The sequence below is a fragment of the Protopterus annectens genome, chromosome 12.part0, assembly GCF_019279795.1.
Source record: "Protopterus annectens isolate FY-2018-M chromosome 12.part0, PAN1.0, whole genome shotgun sequence".
Classification (NCBI taxonomy): Eukaryota; Metazoa; Chordata; order Ceratodontiformes; family Protopteridae; genus Protopterus; species Protopterus annectens.
In genome coordinates, this window is record NC_056746.1 from 85,042,368 (window position 1) to 85,064,969 (window position 22,602).

The 22,602-nt window shown below is 39.6% G+C and overlaps 1 protein-coding gene across 1 annotated transcript in view; it reads left to right on the top strand.

Moving 5' to 3' along the window:
* Positions 1-22,602, top strand: part of SDK1 (sidekick cell adhesion molecule 1) — a 2,805,673-nt gene that overhangs the window by 175,117 nt on the left and 2,607,954 nt on the right. The gene's annotated exons all lie outside the window — the stretch shown is intronic.

Below are 22,602 nucleotides of genomic sequence, written 5' to 3' on the forward strand. Positions count from 1 at the left end.
CACCCAAGTGTTTTTAAACCAGTTAATATGCATCCAGTCATCTGATTAATATGCCTAGTGCTGCTTCACTGACTGATGCACCCTACATTACTGATAACATGTTGATGTCATTGGCTATTTGCTTTGGGATTAAGGAGTGGACGTGTCCGTGGAGAAAAATATGTACACGACACACATGGTGTAACAGAAGATAATTTCTTCTTTAAAAAAAAATACTCCGTGTTTGATACTGTAGTAAAAGGCTAGCCTTTCCACTTTAAGTTGCTTTTAAGACTGGAAATATCTTAGAAATGTATTAGTGAGGAAGCTATGAACCTCTATTTCTGACTTTCATAGAACATTAATTTGTACAAGGTTGATCTCTGCTGTAGTAATTAACTACAAACTGTTATAGATTCCTAGGTTGCCATCAAAGCAGCCTGTTAATGATAAAAGCCAGCCGTAGTAAAGTTGGTTTGATCCGATAAAGCTACATACCAGTAACAGTGTTTGATCCCATTCTGGGATTTAATGCTAGGGAACCTGATACCAGTAGCATGACTGAACCTGACTACAGCACCCAGTGCAGTTTCCATAAGAACCTTTGAGATTTATTTTAGATCATCCCATTCCTGTAATTACATTTAAAAAGTCTATTCAGGCATTTTTAAGGCAGTAGGTGAAGTGCTTTTACTTGACTTAAGAAAAGGAAAAATATCAAAGATGTTTTAGGAAATAATAACTCCAGAGCATCAATTTATAACGAGCAGACATTGAAGCCAGTGGCCTGGTAGAGAGGGCACAGGTGACCCGAGGATCAGTTAGCAGCTTGGGTGGCTGAGACGATGTCAGGGAGGGCTGAGCATGCCCACCCATGTGTAGGGTGTCTGTCAGAAACACTCCACGAGGGAGAGGCGTGATCCAGTGAGGGGTGTATTTGATCATATCAGATCGTGGAGGTGTTAACGTTTCACTCTGTAGAAGGCACTTACAGTTGTACGTAATGGTGTGCACTTTATTCTAGGATGACTTTGATACATTGAACTGGATTGTAAGGTATGGTTATCTGCTGTAATGTAACCATGAAGACCCACACGCTGTCCAGGTTTGAATCTGCTGTAATGTGTTATTTCAGTTATACATTAGAGAGACTGTGTAAAAATAAACATGCACATTTTATTTTTCGCCATATTATCAGGATACACTCTCCAAAAAGGAATGCATCTTATCAATGAACCTCAGAATGTTTTTCCAGCTTGCATTACCAATTATCGATAGCTTAATACCTGAACGTCTTACTTTTCTTCCTACAGACTTCACGTTTTTTTTTTCATTCTTGAAAGTTTTCATTACAGACCAATTGATAAGACGTTACACCGGTTTTTAGCTGTCCTGTTCTACTCTGTTTTCCTCCTTTTTTTTTTTTTTAAATTATGGGACAATGATTCCATAAAAGATTACAATGATATACAGCAGCATATCTGTTTTGTTTCATCCATTGATGACTTTAAGCTTCTATTTTAAATGGACAAGTGAGCTGAGACATAGAACACTTTTAGCCTTAACATGGGCTATTTAGAGAAAATGTAATGTAGCCATTCAGCCACTTTGTTTTAAGGCTGTGGGAAGAATCCAAAGAACCTACAGAACATACAAGCACATAGTCAGGGAAGGCAACCAGACTCCACACTATAGTAATAAAAGGTTACGAGTAACCCCCAGGCCCTTGAGCTACTCTGCTGATATCCCCCATAAAACACTGTACGCATTGCAGTAAAGCTGGGCCATGCTCTTGCCACATCACTGTACTCAGACTTTCTAAGCTACGGAAGATCAAAATCATTCTTGGATTGTAATTCCCAAATGTGTAAACATTACAGTCGTTTGTTTGCATTAAATTTTAGTGTGCTCTCTGCCACTTCCTAAACGTGCTTGAAACTCAGTTTTTTTATGCCAGCATTTCAGATCCCTGTTTTCAGGGGTTCACAAGTGTAAATGACTTGCGTTTCAGTTACCCAGGTAAGGTTAGAGAGCTCCTGATTTTTGCTTGCAGTCATATACTGAACATGCGAGTTCCTTATATCCTCTGGGGGCTGTCCCCCTGTTTCCCTTACTGAGCTTGTGTACCAGATAGTGTCAGACTTTTTTAATGTGAGTAACTGCATCCTGTGTTGTGTAACAGATTTATTCCCTAGGACTTCCCTAACCACCCAGGCAGAGCTGTGATGCGTTACATACTGTAATCCAGTGTGAATCCAAGCTGTTCTGCTTTCCGTTCCTTAACCATGGTTTCATTTCCTGACTACTGAAGTACGAACACAGGCTTCCAGCATCACTGGGATCACATGTACCACCCGTTCTGCAGTGATTCTTTCTTCAGTAGAAGGTAATGAAGGATTACGACTGTTACTATCAGTATGATTTCAGGTTCTGTTAGTATCCCTCCTGCACGTCTTTGTTGGTCTAAAGTCTTTGCCATCATTCTGTTTTGGGGGATTTGTTTGACAGTTTTCAGTGTAAATGAAGACTTCTCTTTGCCCCTGCCCTCCCCCTTGCAACTAATTCCATTTCTGCTCCATATATATCACAAAATCGAACTTCCAAAATATCGAACACCACAAGTTCATACTTGGAAGATCGAATTCGGATAACATCGAAACTTCAAAACAGCAATTTTTTTCCCAGAGGAAATAATTCACTGTTCCGAAAAACACACACACAACACAATCACACCAAACACCTTCAAAATCTACACTAAACCTAACATACACCACTATCTATACACTATCCTTAACCCGCGCCCTAACCCTAAAGTCCGTCACTATCGCACACTTACCTGACCCGCACCCTAACCCTAAAGTCCATTACTATCGCACACTTACCTGACCTGCACCCTAACCCTAAAGTCCGTTACTACCTGTTCGTACACTTACCTTGACTCGGTCCGAAAATGCCAAAGCTGCAGAAATGGCCAGCCAAATTCTTTCCCTGGGAAAGAATTCGGGTTTCCGTGGCTTCGACATTATCACCTTTTGAACTACCAAGTTCGACCTTCCAGTATTCGGCATTCTTCACATTCAATTTCACGATAGGAACCCGATATATATATATATATATATATATATATATATATATATATATATATATATATATATATATATATTTGTCTTTTTCTAGTTTTGGGATTATTAACCTTTTTTGTTTAGCTGACCGAAGTACATTTCAGCACATATTTGCCTCCATTTTTACGATTCTTTTTTGGTTTGATTATTCTTGTGTTTCACATGACTGAACATTCCATTCTGTTTTGTATTTTCTCTGCATTTCTTAAATCCTCTGGCATTTTTTTATGTATTTTCCTTAATTTTTTACTGTGCTATAATCCTTTCCTGTGCCTGATAATTGGGTGCATACAAGAGTGTGTCATTTTTCCATATGCCTCCATCTCTGTTTCTTGTAGTGTTTCGTAGCGTGTGTGTCATCAGCTCTTGCCGTAGCTTATCTGATGTCCATTTTTGTTTTACATCTTTGTAGTCAGAATCCTGCAGGAGTCGTCCAGCAATCTTAACTCAGCTCTAGTCACTGACGTTTTGAGCAGCAAATTTCAGAGATCGGTCGCTACGAGGTATTTTTCTGCTGTCTATTGTCTTTCCCATCCTTAGCCCCTGCTTTTGGATCAACTGATCCCTAGGTCTGTGACTCCCTGTAGTTCCCCGGCATCATTTGGAAAGGCCCCTTCACCAACTGATGCTGGTCTGTAGATACAACATGACTGAAAAAAAGGCTGTTGTCACCAAGTCATGTTAATGCAGCCACGTTGTACTACTGTCGTCAGACTCTTTCTGCCTTGATGGCGTGATGAGCATTAGGTGAAATGTAGTTATGCATGCATTGTGGCATTCAACTACTTGTCACCTTCTCTCTTTAATTACGGTTAGTTGTATATTGAGCTTGGTGGCTAGTAATCACCGTCTGACTAACTGATAGAAGGTCAGTGAAACGCTGCATTCTCTCTGCCTCTCTCAATCATCCCCGAATGAACTATTTGCTTGATGGACTAGTTCTTTAGTGAGCGATGGTGCCTTTATTTACTTTTACCCCTGATTTAAATGCATTTTGCACTGTCTCATCCTGTTCTACCTCCCTTTTCCCATTTTTTTCTAAATGGGTTCAAAGTGTTGTCAACTGTTTCCATCTCTTTTGATTCAATGCGACTGTCTTACCATGCCTGAGTGTTGCAGGTCTGTTCTCGCACAATCCGTCCATCTCTTGGCTGGACAACTGTGTTCCCTCTTGCTTTCTTCCTGTCTGTCTGAAATCATATTCCCCAAATCTTCTTTCCAGCACGTCTGTCCAAGCCATCCTTAGCAACTCCTGCAACTGTGGCTACTTTGCCTTTTGTTCTATTGTCCCAATTTCTTCATCTTTCCTGTAGTGTACATCCTAGAGAATGTACCATGTCCCATATCAAGAAAAACATGTCTGACATGATATTAGATTTAAAGATAAACCCCACACAAGATATTTGCTGATTCCCAGCAACAGAACTGATCCAGTGTAACACTAGCAGGTATTTGAAGATTTTTTTTGTCTAGATCAGTTCCTGGCGAGCTTTAATGAATTTTGTCTGAGATGTTGACCATTTTGATTGCTGTTATTTACTTTTAACATAACCGAGCAGTGGAAGAGCTTTGTGTTTCATTAGATTTCAGTGTTTCTGTAAAGGCTATTTTCTGGGTCTATGTCATAAAACCGAAAACGCAAACTCTCGAACGCTCACATGAGCGAATAATCAAAAACTCGAAATTGGTATTGTGGGAGGGCTGCACCCCCCACACCCCTCGCTAAATATATATTCCTACTCCGAGATCGCACTACAGTGAAGAAAGGGCAAATATTCCAATCTTCACTGTACTGCGATCCAAAATTACCACTTTCGAGTTTCTGATTATTCGCTCATGTGAGCGTTCAAGAGTTTGCGTTTTCGTCTGTCTGAAGTAGACCCTATTTTTCCCCCCTAACCTGCTTTGTGATGCAGAAGGATAAAGCACTTACTGTGATCTAAGCTCCCTGGTGCTGGAGGTGATAGGCAAGGAAGGATGGATAGAAAATGGCAGCCAATGCCAGCTGGCTGATACTGGGTTAAAAATGCAGGTTGGTCCTCTGCAGTGCAGTTGTCTGGTAGAAGCTGGCTATGATAAAAGGTAGTGCAGACCATAACATGCATGTCAGCCAAGCAAGGTAGGCTGTAGCCAGGGTTGTCCTTGTGTAGGAAAGCATGCGCGCTGCAACCTAGCTTTGCGAGAGTAGGCATGCATTCAAAGCTCCCACAGGGAAAGCAAAAACAAAACCCTCCCCTATGGTTCCTGTATGATGGTTGCCTCTGTTCTGATGGCTCTAAACTCCCAAGATGCAACAGGAAGAACAAATGGATGGCAGTCTGTTGCCTATGTGGTGTGATAATAAGAATCAGTGAACAATGTTAAGGAAGACGCGCACTGGTCAATAAGGCACAGACCGTGAAAAGCACTTTGGGAAAAAAATTGCTCCCGTGTTTCCATTTTTACTTCCTCTAGACTTTCCTCTAATATACACTTTAAAGAAAAAAGGAAGCAGCAGGAATTTGGGTTCTGATAACTGTGATATAATGAGTCATAATGGCATTAACATACTGCATATAGGCTAGAAAGCTACATCTATTATGAGGCTTATTGTCAGACTTTCCTGTAGGATTCTTTCAGTCTTTCTGACTTGGCTATAGTAATGTTGTGGCCAGGATGAGCCTCTAGTTGATACAGCTGTATCTTAAAGTTGTTGCACATCTGATTTGTTAGCAAGATGTTTCTTTCACTAATGTCAGCAGAACACTAATTCTGCTAATTACAAGTCACTGTCATTAGCTAAGCACTGGTAGTTCACTTAACTGAAAAGTATAACATACATCCTGTATCATTTTATGTTTAGCAGCATTGTTTTCTACTTGGGCTGCAGTTTAAAGATTATGTAATCTAGACCTTTTCATAGCGAGTTGGTCACATAACTGATCATTTAAATTGTTACCATATAGGTATTAGGCAGAGTTCCACATGACTGCTGAAGTAGTCTGACATATAATATTGATAACATGGTTTGCTGTAAGCCTTTTTATACATAAGCTAGCTTTTCTGTGAATTAAATACTCTTGCAGTTCAGTCAGACATATGTCTAATATAAGGCAAGCTATTTATTGGATATGTTGTTCTCAGAAATGAAGTGTACTGTTCTCTGCCACATTAGATTAGATCCCTTTTCATTGCATGTTTGTACAGATGCATACATTATTAAATAAATCACTGTTAGATTTTCACAGTAACTTGTACCGCTGTTCCTATATTCTTTCAGTGTGTTTCTTAATCTGATTTCTTACAACATTCTGCTTCATTAAATACTGAGTAATTCTTAAACTATGAATGTTTTGGCTTAAAAATTAGCAATTCTTAAAACTGTAGGTGTTTACTAGTCTATAATGTGTAACTGTTTCCAAGGAGTTTGGGTTCCCCACCAAGTACAAATATTTTCAAGGGACCTCCTGTCTCACTTAAAAACAGAATATATTGAGCCACATATTGCTTTAATAATTTACAGACACAGCTTCCTGGCATGGAAATCAGGAGGTCTCAGGACAACACTGGAGTGTACTGAAGAAGGCGTAGGAGATGGGGAAGAACTTTTCTCTGAGTTTTGTAGCTGTGTGCCAAACACATTTCTTTCCCTAAATTGTATTTTCCTCCCAGAAAGTAACTTGTATCCTGCAACGTACTTAATGAAAAAAAAAAAAGAAAAATGATTTGCTGGGTTTTCTACTTAAGTAACCAGAACACCACGCCTCGCACGTACAGCATGCTTTTTCTACTTACGTGGCATTTCTGTGATATTCAGCTCGTTCACCTCGGAAGTTGGATTTATATGAAATCTCTTAATACTTTCTTTAGGAGTTCATCTTCTTGGTCTATAAATGTGCAATAATGCCATGCGTGGGCATTATGGGAAATAAAAGTACCCAGAGGTATTGGGAGTCCTGATGCCACAGGTGGAGGGTCTCACCAGTTCTGGAAGGTCTGATATTTGCCTGTAATGTCCACAATGCCCATCCTGGTGGGCAGCATTCCATTTTGATAATGGACTGTCTGTTAAATTGTTTTGTATTTGGTTTTATTAGCAGTATATGCAATTGTTTTTTTTCTTTTTTTATGTTTATGGTGTAAAATAGTTCCTCTGCTTAATGTTATGTTTCATAGTTGTTTTAGCATGCTGTAGTTGTTGGAGGAAGTAATTTACATTCAAAGTATAAGTTACATAAATATTTAATGTCCACAGATACACAAATGCAGAGGCCCAGACAGACCAGACACATACAAACACTCACACGCACAGTAATATCCCCAGCAATTAGACACACTGTCTTGAACTGAGTATATCTTAAGTTCCTCATTCTAATCAAATGAAAAATTCATGTAGTGCAAGGCACCACAACCCCTCATGTCTCCCAAATGTTCCTGATTTTGCAAACTGTCCCTGATATTTTTAACTTGTCTCCTAAATGTTTGTTTTTCCTGTTAAACCACTGAGAATTAGAGGCATTCCCTGAAGCCTGACATGAAAGTTTTGTACTTATTGTTCCCAAATGCATGATTTTGGAAATCTTCTTGCAAAGGTTGCCAGCTGTCCAGAATTAAGAAACACTGTCACTCGCATCGAATAACACAAGAACATGTTTGATTGAGCACAGTAACATTGTACTCCCTCGAATGTCCCTATAATATCCCTCGAAGGGAGGTTAATGAACAATTCTATTCTGCACGCATTTTGCCTTCATGTACATGTCCAGAATTTGTGACATGAAAAGTTTGCAACCCTACTACTTGCTCTGTTTACTTTTAACTGAACTAAGGCTATAGTTAAAAAATTCCCTTTTTTAGGTCTTTGTCCTCTGTATTATTGTTGGCTTTGTCTAGATTTCTTGAGCAAATAAATATGTACTGCTCTATAACAACACTCTTTTCTTCACAAGCACATACATGCATGATATAAATGCAGCACGTTTTCTTTTGTTTTCTCCCCCTTTCACTAAACATGTCTCTTAAAACTGTGCTTCACAAGGGGGGAGAACAATACCAAGTCCTTGTAACTGTGACTGCTTTTTTTTTTTAATTTTATTTTTTATTTTTATTTGCTTTTTTATTCTTAGTAAACAGCAACTTCATGTTTAGTGAGCAGAAACAAGATGCTGGCTGTGTTTTCTTTTTAGGCTGTGCTTCACTGCAACCTGTCGATTGATACCGTGTTTGGAGGACGTATAAATATCATATTGCACATGTTGCCTGTTTATCCATATTGTACCCATTACCTATTACATTTTAGGGTTTGGGCCCAGGAAGAATTCATAGATCAAAGGTATGGTGCCTCATCATGGACCTGATCAACAAAGATATAGGAAATATCCAAACTCTAGACCCCACTCAATTTGGCTTTGTGAAAGGGAAATCATGCCTGCTCAACCTGGTTGACTTCTTTGAGTCAGTCACCAAGGCTGTGGATGAAGGTAAGGCAGTGCATACAGCCTACCTCAGTCTGGCCAAGGCCTTTGATACCATTCCTATATCACTAGGTGGGTTGCAAATTGGCTCACAGATAGAACACACATTGTGAAAATAGTGGACTCCAAGTCAGACTGTCGACCAGTCACGAGTGAAGTCCAACAGGGATTGGTCCTGGGTCCTCTCCTGTTCGGCATCTACTTCTCAGAAGTCCAGGCCAACACAAAGGGACTCTGGCTGACCAAGTTCGCAGACAACTGCAAGCTGAGAGCCATTATTAACTCCCCATGTGATGCAGACATCCTACAGAAACGCCTCATCTAAACCAATGACTGGTGTCGAAACCATGTCCTTAAGCTTAATGCCAAAAAATGCATCATCATCCCCTTTGGTAAAAACTCAGTTCCCACTAATTACCACATCGATGGGAGACCACTGAAGGTGTTATAATAGATCTGGGGATTTAGGTTGCCAGCACCCTCTCCTTTGACCACTACATTGCCACTGTGGTTAGAAGGTCCTTCTTTGTGGCACATCTCATTACCAAGGGTTTTGCATCCAGGAAGAAAGAGGTCATCATCTCTCTCTACTCTTCCCTCATTAGACCAGTCATTGAATATAATGCCCCATTTGGGATGTACCTCACTAGATAGCTGCAACAGCCGGAGATGCCACAGAAGTACCTCACGGAGACAATCCTAGGCATTAAACACATGTCCTACATGGACAGACTTAAAAGACTCCAGCTATTCTCTGTCTCATATCGCCTAATTAGAGGTGATTGCTGCTTGACTTACAAAGCTATATCTGACCCAGCTCGGTTAGAAATGCTACATCTAAAGAAATCCCAATCCCTCCGCACCACACGCCCGAGAGACCTCAACCTCATTACCACAATTAACAGAGCATGCTGGAGGGGGAGGTGCCTCACCCAGAGACTGCCCATGTTCTGGAATACACTTCCCATACATGTCAAGCAGAGGACCTTGCTGTCCCTCTTCAAGAGAAATCTTGATGAGTGGATGGGAAATAGAAAGTTCACCCCTGAGATCACTCCAGTGACTCTACTCAACAGAGGCACTGGGAACTAATGTCTGGCGGCATGATGCCAGGGCATTTCTATGGGCTAGGCTTGTAAAAGCTCCAGGACCATTAGCCTAGTACACACCTATGAACCTATAAGGTATTTGTCACCACTCATTTTTAACCCCCTCATAAGTATGTTGAGCCTCTTAGGATTCATATAAATAAGATTGATGTTCTGAAAGATGGACTAAGCTACTGTTTGCTGTATTGAAATTTTGCCTCTTATAAGGGCAGTTTCCAAAGTCACGGGCTAGTGGCAGTTTAGTGTCTGTTTATAAAAAAGGCCCGCACAAGAACAGAGACCTATTACCTTGAAAGACCATTCTTTAAAGATGTTTGCATTAGTATTGCTTATAACTAAAGAAACATTTAAGAAAAAAACACCCATATTGAGTTTAGTTTGCTTATATTCATATGCACTTTTTTGTAGATGCACCTTTACTATACAAATACTTTGCTGAAAAATATTTGAATTTAAATCCCCCAAACTCTTGGTAATACCAGTCGATTTGGAATTAGCTTTTGGCAGTGTTACCCAAGACAGATTATGGAGAAATATGATAGTAAATATAATGGCAGCCGTCTATTTATCCACCTTGGTAAAAGTAAACAAATTTAGAAAGGCCATTTTGCTGGTTGATAATGTTTTAAGGGACTGGCCAAAGTTTGTTTGTTTGTGTCTTTCGGCTTTTCCTGGTTAGGGGTCGCCACAGCGGAACTCCAGTCCGCTAATGATTGGCAGTAGAGTTTTACGTGCTGGCTTGCTGGGCCTAATGCACAACCTTCAATGAAGGAACGCCCGTTCACGCATGTCGCCACACAGAAGACCCTCTAACTGAGAATCGAACGGGCAAAGTCTAACTGTGAGGCGACAACGCTACCGCAGCACCACCACAGCAGTATTTCCAGATAATCTGATAGAGTAGGTAGGAGACTGCATTCTGCTATAGGTTATGTAGATAACGTAATACTGGTTTCCACCTTATAAGCAACAAACATGAAATATACTTAGAAGAGTATATGTTAGATTTAGAACTCAGTTTGAGAAAAATTAAACAAGTCAAAAAATATTTAAAGGTGTACTTATAGATGCAGGAGAAGTAAGAAAAAAAACATTGCTTATATAGCTGTACTTCTTAGTAATAATTTTTATGATAAAAGCATAAGAAAAACCTGAAAATAGAAATACAATTGTAAAGCATTGATAGAAATGGATACAACTTTAGGTGGAGTGTCTCTCCTTCCTATAATAAATGTTTTAAAGCAAAGATTTACCCTCATGACATACGGGTCTAAGATCTGATGCAATGTGTAACACCTGGGACTCCTCATGCCTTTTGAGTGAGCATTGATAAATGCCCAGCAAATCACAAGATTGATCAAAATAAAAAGATTAGCAGATAACGAAGTTATTTAGGAGGTATGGAAGTAAAAGTGATAGAGGGCATCAAGGATGTTGTTTTTGAAGTGGAAACTTGAAGGTTTGTTAAGGAGCGTTTAGCTATACTGTTAGAGATCTGTGGATAGGTTAAGTTAAATGTAACTATAAGGTGATTTATGGCAGTGTTTGGAATGCAGTGCTAAAGAAGGACCTTTCAAGGAATCAGTGCCGATCTGATAGCAGCAGTAGACAAGATTTTATGCACATAGTAATTAAATGCATGCCATATAAGAGCGCAAAAACTCACCTCTTCTCAAAACGTTTTTGTTCAGATTGAATCAGATGCAGTAGTGATCATTTGTTTACTACTAGGGAATCTTACACTTCTGGTAAAAAGTTTATGTATGAGAAAAAAATTTAAGATCCAGTAAGTGGTATTTTAAGTGGCGTTATAATTTTCAGTTTTCTAAATGACAATAGAAGAAGGAATCTTTTTTTTTAGTTGTATTACTGATAAAATGTAATAAACTTGTATTAAAAAATATATGATTACCTAACAAAATAGTAAATGTTCATGTGAGCAAACACAGTTTGATGTAACAAGATCAAACCGCATAAAATAAACATAAAACACACTTATGCGGGGGAACAACACCTCCTGAACTTGCAACTACACCCCCTACTAATTATGTATCCCAACTCTGAGACCCCACAACTGTGGGGAAATGGAAAACTCCTAGCCCCCCTGTACTGTGATCTCTCACATACAGCATCCATCTTTAAGAGGATTCGGTCTCTTAAGCCATTAAAGCAACTTAAAAGGAATGCCTGATATTTTGACCATTCGCTATTATGAACTGCAACTCTATATGTATAAGTGAACACTGATATGGATAACCCAGTGAAAACACAGCGTAGGAAGAACAGTTTTATAAAAGACTGGAAATGGTTTGGGAATGGCGTACTGCAGCTGTAATCATGCCTAGAATGACTCGAGCATTAGTGTGAATGACCAGTACCATATATCAGCAGGATACTTGCATACTTCTCCAGTGGAGTGAACACTGGAGATCCTCAGGTTTCCTCTGAGATGAGACCTGAAGATCAAAACTCATTTGAAGTTGCCTCAGACAGGCCATGGAAGGGACATTGCAGCTGGATGCAAACTTTCACTTATGTTATGAACATCTTTGGATCAGTTGCAGTATATAAAGTGTTTTTGTTCCTTGTTTATCAATTAGAGGATTTTCTGCTTGGTCTCATTAGGCTGACAAGTAGAGCTGTCCATCTGAGGCAGAAATACAGAGCAGAGCTGGTCTTAATTTACTGGCAAAATCTTTACCTAGACTGCTATTTGAGCCTTGCAAGTGCAATGGTAGGTTTATTATATCTGTAGTAACCAAGAGGTCATGCTGTGTATTTACTTGTAAGAGAATAATATTATGGTAAGAACTGCACTTTAATTACCACTGGAGGATAATTTGATCCCAGAGGGTCATATTTAATGTGAGCCAATGAAATGACAGAAAGAGCTTCCGCAATGACCACTTGTACTTATAGCAATGAAGTGCTGCCCAACTGAAAAAGTTTCTACTTGCTGTTGTGAACTGTTTTTGAGCCACATACAAATGATATCTTTTTCTTTTTAAAGTTCCAGAGTTGCAAAACGTGTGCACTGCAGAAGTTGCATGTGGATGGAAATACATGTATTATGACTTTACACAATACTAGCTCTGTAATAATTAAGTAATCTGTGGTTATAGAAGAGATTAGGCAGTGACAGTCAACTTCAGATTTATGTCCTGAATTGAGGCGTATTAACCATGCACATAGAAGAATGCTATCACTTAATCAGATTAAATTTAATTTAAAATAATCCATTAATGATTTGTTGACTATAAAGAAGTACTTTAGAACAAGTGACTTAGGGAACCCACCTAGTCACTACAGCAGTGTCAAACAAAGCTGATAGATTGTACTGTATCTATTTGCAATATTTCTATATTGTGTACTCCTCAGCATGATTTTAAATAATATAAGGGCACTGTACAACTGTATATCCTGTCTTTTCTGACTGTTACCATATGTGTTTATTGTTCTATGTTCCAAAATTGTAACTAATCATAAATGTATTCACTGTCATTGTTTGTACTATTACTGTACTTAAATGTGGGCCCCCCCCGACTTTCCGCTGAAAAAGGACTGCTTGTCCAGATGGACTTACCCAGTTATCAAATGTAAAGTAAAATAATAAATAAGTAATACTCAAGATTTAAGAAGTGACAGATGAATGTATTTGGATTATAATATATTCTGGACAGTTTTCAGACACTGCAAACACCCATTTAACTGTTGTGTTTTTGGGATAAGTAGCTATTGACATAAATTATTTTTTTTTCCAGGGGATGAATATACTAATTTAAGATCTCTACAGCTACTTGTATAATTAATGCCCCAACGTGTTTGTAACATTTTAATGTTTCTCATCCAGTAAAATGAACTCTGCATGGTTGAATCTGTAATATACGTTCCTCAAAAAAAAAGAAAAAAAAAAAGAAAACTTCCCATCTATGGGATAATGCCACTGTTTGTTCCATAGACTCCGGTTGTTGTTACTGTATGTGCTTTGAGGATATCTTTTTCTAAATCAAATGTAATGAACTACATTGATCTGCACCATATCCTAGTCTACAGAAACTGCACTACATGATATGAGGATGATGTGAATTATTTATCAGAATGAAGTGTAAACTGACAGGCAAACTTTGTTTTGTTGTTTTATACTGAAGAGAAGACTGCTAATAAGAGAAAAATGTAAAGTTAAGTGGCTGTATAGAGGGCTTCTTATAAAGCTATCACTAAAGAGGACTCAAAAGAAAAAAGGCAAAATACTTCAATGATAAAAAAAAAAAAAAAAGTTAAAAAAGCATACAAGATGAAGAAAGACATCTCAGGAGATTTCTTGCTTGCTAGTGTTTGATTATTTGAAAGGGTCTGTGACACACAAGATGCAGCTGCATTAGAAGTGGGCAGCCAGATTGCTAAAACATGTGAAAATGTTAAGCATTTCAAGAGAAGGATTTGAGAAGGTCCAGACTGATTGTCTCCCACATTAGTGAGAAGTGTGACTCATAATCGGAAGGTCTCTATTTTAGTTTGACCTCCTTACGCATACCTGATTGTACTAAAGTAAGTTCAGACCAGTACAGTACTCTTAATCTATTAGCCTTAACTGTTTAACAGCATTAGTCCTCCTAACCCTCTGGATGCATAGCTTGGATGTCCCTCTCCTATCCAGGTGCTACTCTTTGGGTAAAAATATCATTTAATTATATGCTGAAACTGCTCTAAATATCTACACTAGTGTATTTACTATTTCTTCAGGAAAATGCATAGTCAGTGAATGTTTACAGCATCATCATTATGTGCAAAGTATCTCTTATTCATAGGTATGTACTAGGCTAATGGCCTTGGAGCCTTTACAAGCCTAGCCCCAAAAAATATTGCCCAGGCACCGTGCCACCTGATGTTACTTCACAATGCCCATATCCAGTAGTGCAACTGGAATGATCCCTGTAGTGAACTGTTACCCATCCACTCGTCAAGATTCCTCATTAAGAGGGCCAGTGAGGTGCTCTGCATGAAATGAATGGGAAACCTATTCTAGAGTATGGGGAGTCTATCGGAGATGAACCTGTCTCTCCAGCATGTTCTGTTAATTGTGATAATGAGGTTGTGATCTCTGGAGCATGTGGCACAGGGGGATTGGGATTTCTTTAGGTGGAGCATTTCAAGTAGGGCTGGGTCAGACATGGCTTTGTAAGTCAAGCAAAGTTCAACTCTAAGTAGACGATAAGAGACTGAGAACAGCTGAGGTTTCTTCAGTCTGTCCATGGAGGACATGTGTTTAAGGCCTAGGATCCTTTTTATGAGGTACTTTTGTGGCCTCTCCAGCTGTTGTAGGTGTCTAGTCAGGTACATGCCAAACAGGGCGTTATATTCGATGATTGGTCTAATGAGGGATGAGTAGAGAGGGATGATGACCTCTTTCTTCCTGGATGAGAAACCTTTGGTTATAAGATGTGCTACATAGAAGGACTTTCTGACCACAGTGGCAATGTGGTGGTCAAAGGTGAGATGGCTGTCGACCTGGGTGCCCAGATCTCTCATGGCCTCTTCAGTGTTCAGTGGGCTCCCATCAACATGGTAATTCATGAGAACTGAGTTTTTTTACAAAGAGGATGATAATGCATTTTTTAGCATTAAGCTTCAGGCCATGGTTCCAATACTAGTCTTTGGTCTCAGAGAGGCCTTTTTGTAGAATGTCTGCATCACTTCGGGAGTTGATAATGACTCCTAGCTTGCAGTCATCAGCGAACTTGGTCAGCCAGAGTCGTCCTGTGTTGGTCTGGACTTCTGAGAAGTAGATGCCAAACAGGAGAGGGCCTAGGACCAAGCCCTGTGGGACTCCACTCATGACTGATCGACAGTCTGACTTGGAACACCCAACTTTCACTCTGTTGGTCCTGTCTGTGAGCCAATTTGCAACCCACCTAGTGATGTAAGGATTGATGCCTCGTTTGGTGAGTTTATCAATGATACTTGAGTGGGGAATGGTATCAAAGGCCTTGGCCAGGTCGAAGTAGGCTGTATACTCTGCCTTACCCTCATCCACAGCCTTGGTGACTGCCTCAAAGAAGTCAGCCAGGTTCAGCAGGCAGTATCTCCCCTTGACAAAGCCAAACTGTGTGGGTTCAAGAGTTTGGAGATTACCTCTATCTTTGTTAAGCAGATCCATGATGATGCACTCCATAGCTTGTCAGACTAATGGTGCAATAGTCCCCAAGATCTGTAGTTGCTTCCCCTGTATGGAGCAGGATATCTGTAGCAGTGTGACATTCAGTAGGGATATAGCCTGAGGTAAGGCTGTCATTTAACAGGGCACACAGATGTGGTGCCAGTTCATTTTGTAGTTCATGTAGGATAGAGCCAGGGATATTGTCAGGTCCCATGGTCACTGTATTCTTGGCTTTGGACAATGCAGCTTTTACCTGTGCTGCAGAAATGGTGGGTACCAGGCTTTCATGTGATATTGTGATAGGGCCCTTTGGGGGGGGTGGTAAAGTTGGCACTGAATCTGTCAGCCAGTATGTTGACTATATCTGTTGGCTCAGTATAGGAGGTGCCATTGTGCAATAACTCAGAGCAAATCCAACTTTCCAGAAATAGCTATTCACCCACAGCAAAAACAACTCCTATCAACACTCCTTCATTTATGCTCTCACCCATTCCAACCTCCAAAATAAAAACACTTCTTGTAAAACTAAAACCTACTACTCTTGCAGCCCATGTAATACCAGCTAACTTTTTAAAACTAGCCACTGACTCCTTATCCTACCCAGTCTCTATCCTTGTCAACCGCTCCATCCAGGAAGCCTATGTCCCGCAACTATGGAAAATCTCATATATTATTCCCCTTCATAAAGGTGGCAATTCCTTTGATTTCTGTAATTATTGCCCCATTGCCATCCTGTCTCCCTTATTTAAGATACTAGAGAAGTGCATTCACTTTCAGGTCATGCGCTTCCTAAATACAATCTACTCTCCAGCACACAACACTGCTTCCGCCCATATCACAGCACAACTGCCGCTCTTCTCTCTTTTACTAATATTGTTAACCAACAGAAACAATAATAAGTTTGTATCTGCTATATTCCTAGATTTGTCTAAGGCATTCAACATGGTTTCTCACCCCTTGCTAATAGATTCTCTGACCTCCTTATTTTTTGCCCCTGATGCTATTACCTGGTTCAAAAACTGTCTGTCTGACAGACAGCAAGCTGTCCAATGGCAAGGCACACTATCACCTCTACTACCTACCACCATAGGTGTACCCAAGGATCTATATTAGGTCCACTTCTTTTTTCTATTTTTACCAACAATGTGCATACCTCCACCCAGAATGCCTCCCTCATACGGTATGCAGATGATTCTACCCTAATCTCCTCAGCCCCATCACTTACCACTCTACAACAACTGACCCAGGAATCCTGTACCCCTTTGGAAAGTTGGATCACAAATATCCAACTAATTCTTAATCCTAACAAAACAAAACTTCTCCTATTTACCCCCAATAAATCCAGAACCTCTCCACTCTCCTTCACTATCACTTCCAAAAACGGTACTACTATTTTTCCATCTCCTCATACCAAGCTCCTAGGTGTTGAAATAGACAATAACCTCCATTTTGACATCCATATCTCTCAAACAATTAAAAAGGTTCATAAAAAAAGGGCACCCTGTATAGACATAAAGACACTGTTACAGATCAAGCACGAGTCACCCTAGCCCAATCTCACTGACTGTCCATGTTAATGTATGCGGCAACAATCCTGACCCTCATCAGAAAAACTGACTTGGACAAATTTGAGTCTTGCTATAACAAAGTGGCCAAATTTGCCGCCAACTGCACTTCTAGAACCCATCACTGCCTACCTCTAAAGGAGCTCCAGTGGCAGGAATTCCACAACTACTAACTTTCCACCAACTAGTCATTGCATATAATATTCTAAAACATCCTTATAAAATCCCAGCCCTAAGTGAATTACTGACGCACTATACTACAAACCATCCCCTTCAGTCTACCAATAAATTAATTCTCTCTGTCTCCACAGCAAAGAACACAGCAGATAAAGCTCTGTTTTCATACTCTATTGCTAAAAACTGGAATAACCTCTCCTTATCTGTGATTTCTGCTCAGAATGTCACACAATTCAAAAACTTACTTAAATCACATCTTAGAGACATGGTTATGTGTACGTACTACATAATACTTTGTCTCCTCCTCCTTTTACCTCTCTCGCCTAATATTATACCCTCTGTAAGCTCAGTTTCTCTAACTGAAACCTATCTGAGCTAAGTATTATCATTGTAGTCAACTGTGGATTAATATGAACATTTTGTTCTTTGGCTATAACGTCTATCTATGACTCAAATATTCACTAAGATTTTTGTATTCTGTATCTGTATTCTCTGTACTTATGTATTCTTTTTGTATTTCTGCATTTCTGTATAATGTCTTATTTCCTGTTATTGTGGAGCTTTTCTCCCCGGGCCTCCACTGAGAATGGACCTTGTCTAGTCGGACTTTCCTGGTAAACAAGTGTAAAATAAATAAGTAAATAAATCTGGGTGTTGCCTTTGAGGTTTTTTGATACAGCCATAGAAGGCTTTGTGGTTGTTATGCTCACTTACTTAAAAGTTCCTGGTATTTTTTTTTTCTCTTTGCTAGACATTTAGGGCTCGTAAAAAGTGTTTGGAAGCAGAGATTCATCATTAGGTCAACTTAATAAAATTGTAAAAGTTTTGATATTCTTGTAATAGGTGCCACACATAATACTACAGAACAGGAGGGGAATGCAAGTGCAGGGGATAAGCTACTTTAATTTCTGACATGCAGTCATCAACAAAGAGAAAAGTTACAGACCAGCATTCAGAGACACCTGCAATTTACCCCTCTCTGCCTTTTTTACTGCTCTAATAACTCCTTTTGTTTCCTCTATCATAGAGCTTGTATATTAATATAGCCAAGACTGTGCATGTACATCTGCTTACCTGTCTTCATTGATGTACCCAGTGGTACATCCGTGCAGTTGTAAAGCTCCCCATTCTCTGGGGTTTGCCTTATCACTAGTTTACATTAGTGCACCTTCACTTTTGCTTTGTCTTTTAACAGCCACAGCAAAACTCTGCCTCAGGCTATTTGTTTACCTTTATTTTTTTTATTTATTTTACATTTGTTGACCGGGCTAGTCTAGCTGGATATATGTCCATTTTCAGTAGAGGCCTGGGGAGATAAGCTGTAACACTTCAAATAAGGTTCATATACCTATGTTGGGCTGTGTGCGCTGACTGAATGGGTTTGAGAAAGCCCAGACTAATTGTCTCCCGTATTCATGGCCTGCTCTGCTTCCTCCTACCCCCAATTCCCCAGCCATCCCCAGAGACACGCATTTAATCCCACTGCTCTCCTCCCATTTTTGATGACTTCATAAATCTGCTTAAAGACACAGCAACATATCAGAACCACTTCCAGACATTCACCCACCCTATAGCATCCATCACAATAATATTACCTGCTTAAAACCATATTGCTCACCATCCAGCCTGTGTAGAGCATGCATCTACAGCCCCTGCCAGAAATTCAGCTGATCAACACAGGAGAACTGTCGATCTCCCATTACTGCTAGGGGTCTGAATATGTTTCCCAGCCTCCTTTCAGACATTTGTCCATCCGAATTATTCCACCTCCTGGAAATTTTTAAACAAAGAATAGACATTAACAGAACATGAAAATACTGCCTTGTGTCCATCTACTACTTGGTTTGCTAGTAGAGCCAATGTTCTCCCACACCTAGCTGGTCTTACCTTACTACTAAGCAGTACATAAAATGCACGTTTTTGGCTATATCTTGTAATACATTACCCAGGTGGTCTTACCTTACTACTAAGCAGTACATAAAATGCACGTTTTTGGCTATATCTTGTAATACGTTACCAGGTGGTCTTACCTTACTACTAAGCAGTACATAAAATGCACAGTTTCAGCTATATCTTGTAATGGGTCTACCTGAAAATGACAAAAGTGCAGAACGCCGACAGCGGAAGATCAACAACGGAGAAGACCGACAGTTGAGAATCCTGACGCTCAGAACACCAACATGTTAAAGTAAGTGTGCGATAGGGACGGACGTTAGGTTTAGGTGCAGGTTAAGTGAGTTAGGGTCAGGGTGCGGGTAAGGTAAGTGTGCGATAGTGACGGACCTTAGGGTTTGGGTTAAGGTTAGTGCGTATATAGTTGTGTATGTAAGGTTTAGTGTAGGTTTGTAAGGTTTTTGGTGTGCTTGTGTTGTGTGTGTGTTTTTCGGGAATGGTATTTGTTTTGTTGATTGTCAGGATTTTGGTTTGTCGGGCATGTGAAGTTTCGTGTTTTTGAACTTTCTTTTTTTGTCGTTTTTTTCTTGTCTGTTATTTCGTTGCTGTTTTGGCATGTCGGTGTTATCAGGTAGACCCCTTGTAATACGTTACCCAGGTGGTCTTGCCTTACTACTAAGCAGTACATAAAATGCACGGTTTCGGCTATATCTTGTAATACTTTACCCTGTCTCTCATTGAGCAGCTATCCACTACAGTTATTCTCCCTTGTCACCCTCGTGACTAATGCTGCATTTCAGTCTATTTCTCCCTAAAAATAAGCAACTCTGTAGAAACATAGCAAGCAGCAACCATGTAACCAGTCTGAAAAAATCAACCCAAAAAATAAGAAATATTTAACATTAGCCCATGGGATATATGTACAGATGGACCCCTTCAGGACATCAGGTGCTTCAGCTGTGTGGCTTCTGAATGTCAATGACGTTTTAGTTTTTATTTCTTTAATTTATTGACATCGTCAGCACAACTTAAGTGGATAGTTTTGTTATACTTCAGAAACACGGGGTCTTTAAACTGAGCTGATGCTCATAAAGACTAAGGTGCTTGCAAAATATCCCAACTAGGATTCAAACATGGGCCTTCATTACAGGAGGTTTAAGGTTATCCCACAGTGAAAACTCTGCCTTCGCTGGGTTTTTCTGGCAGGTTTTATTGAATGGTTTGTGTGTGTAACCTATTTAGCTTTTGGTTTGGACATTAGGAATATGAGAGTGAGAACTGATGGAGGTCCACCTAACGGCAATTAGTTTAGAGAGTTTCCATGAGTGACAAAGGGCAAAAGAGAAGGAATCCATTTTCTTACTACAGTTAGTGAAATGCTTAATGCAGATTGTTAGCAGAGCAATACAATTTGCTTTGTACAAAAGGAATTGGTGCCATCAACAGTGAAACGGTATGTCAAGAGTGTACAGAATATCCAGCCAGCCCACTGACCATGCAGTGCCAGACAGTATGTTAAGCAGGATTTCAGAAACAAGGCACCTGGCAAAACAGGCCCAGGCTCAAAAAGGAGAAATGAGAAATGGACCAATTGGAGGACAAAACAAGAAAATATGCTGACAAAAAAGGGCAAAGGAACAGAGTTTTTTCAAATAGTCTGTGTTAGTATGACGTAAGCAACAGCACAGCATTACCAGGCACGGTTTTCTGAAGCCGTGGGATTACAGTGGTGGTGGTGTTGAGGTGAAGTAGCTGTTTGTACTGAACACAATACTGTCTCTGACATGCTGACAGGTCTCCTTGAACAGTGGGTGGTAGGCATAGTTCCGTGCAGTTCAATTAAGTCTTCGATGTGGTGGACAAGTTCTGGAGTAAGTGGAAGTCAGCTGTAAGCAGGCATATTCCAGACCTCTTCATTATATTCTCTCTGGTCAGCCAGAGATGGTCTACTACTTTAGTGGCTACTGATTAGATGAGTGCTTCCAACCAGAGAGACTGAGGTGTTTGGATAGATGTCCTGCAACTCATGGTTCCTGCATAAACAGAACACTTCCAGATATGCACTGCAGTACTGTATTATGAAGTTTAACCCAATTCTAGCTTCTAAATGCCACGTTGAGACTTTTTCAGTGGCAAAAGCTAGTTGAATATGAAAGCCCTTCTGTTGCTTCAGCCTTTTAGCCTTCAATGAAGTAAAAAAAAAATTATATCCACATACCTTTACAGAACGTTCGGTTTAGTCCAACATTTTTAATTCCTTATGATTGCATAGTAAAGAAAACGAGAGAAATGGTTACAGAGACTGGTTAAATGCTGGCTTAAAAGCTGCCCATCTACTCCCCAGCAAAAAATCCTTATTGGATTTTTCATTTCTGAAAAGGGTCTTTGGCCCACTAGATGTGTCCATTTAACAGATGTAAAAATAGCCAGTGGTCACCATGCGTTATCATTTAGGTGAACTTTTAGATACAGAACCTCTTAAACTTCAATTATATCATTAAAACAAGTATTTAGAATCTTTTTTTGTCATTTAAACTTGGTAGATACAGAACATTTCAGAGTTTTTTTTCAGTAGTTGGTTTAAAAGTATTGCTTGACAAGTCAGTCTTGTGTCTGAATAGGAAAAGTGAGTCATTTATAGAAATGTGTATTAGTGTATAGTCCAAAAACATTTTGAGTAAATGTGTGACATAGTCAATAATGACTGTCTGACATTCTCATTGTTTGCAAAGTACAGAAGTTTGAAATATTCATTGACTGCTATGTGATTATTAACTATTGACTTAAGTATTTTAATGACATTGGATATGGCAGCTATTAGTTATGAGGATGTGATTTCTTAACTAACCTTTTTATAAGGTATTTACCAAGAAAAAATACATAAATTCAAAGGGAAAAAAGTCCAGAGGAAATTTCAGGTTTACCTCATGACTGTCCTGATCAGAAGTGAGGAAAATCACATCAATAAGTGGCAGCATTTGGTTTTTATATTGGTGTGATTGTCATATGGCTTATTATTCTGGACAGCCAGCAAGAGAGAGACTGTGCTGATAAGTAGTGGGGGTTCTTCTATTTCTGGGTTCGGGTTCAAGTTAAATTTAGTTGTTTCTGGGATAATTAATTAGTTCTTAACTGGACATTCAGTAT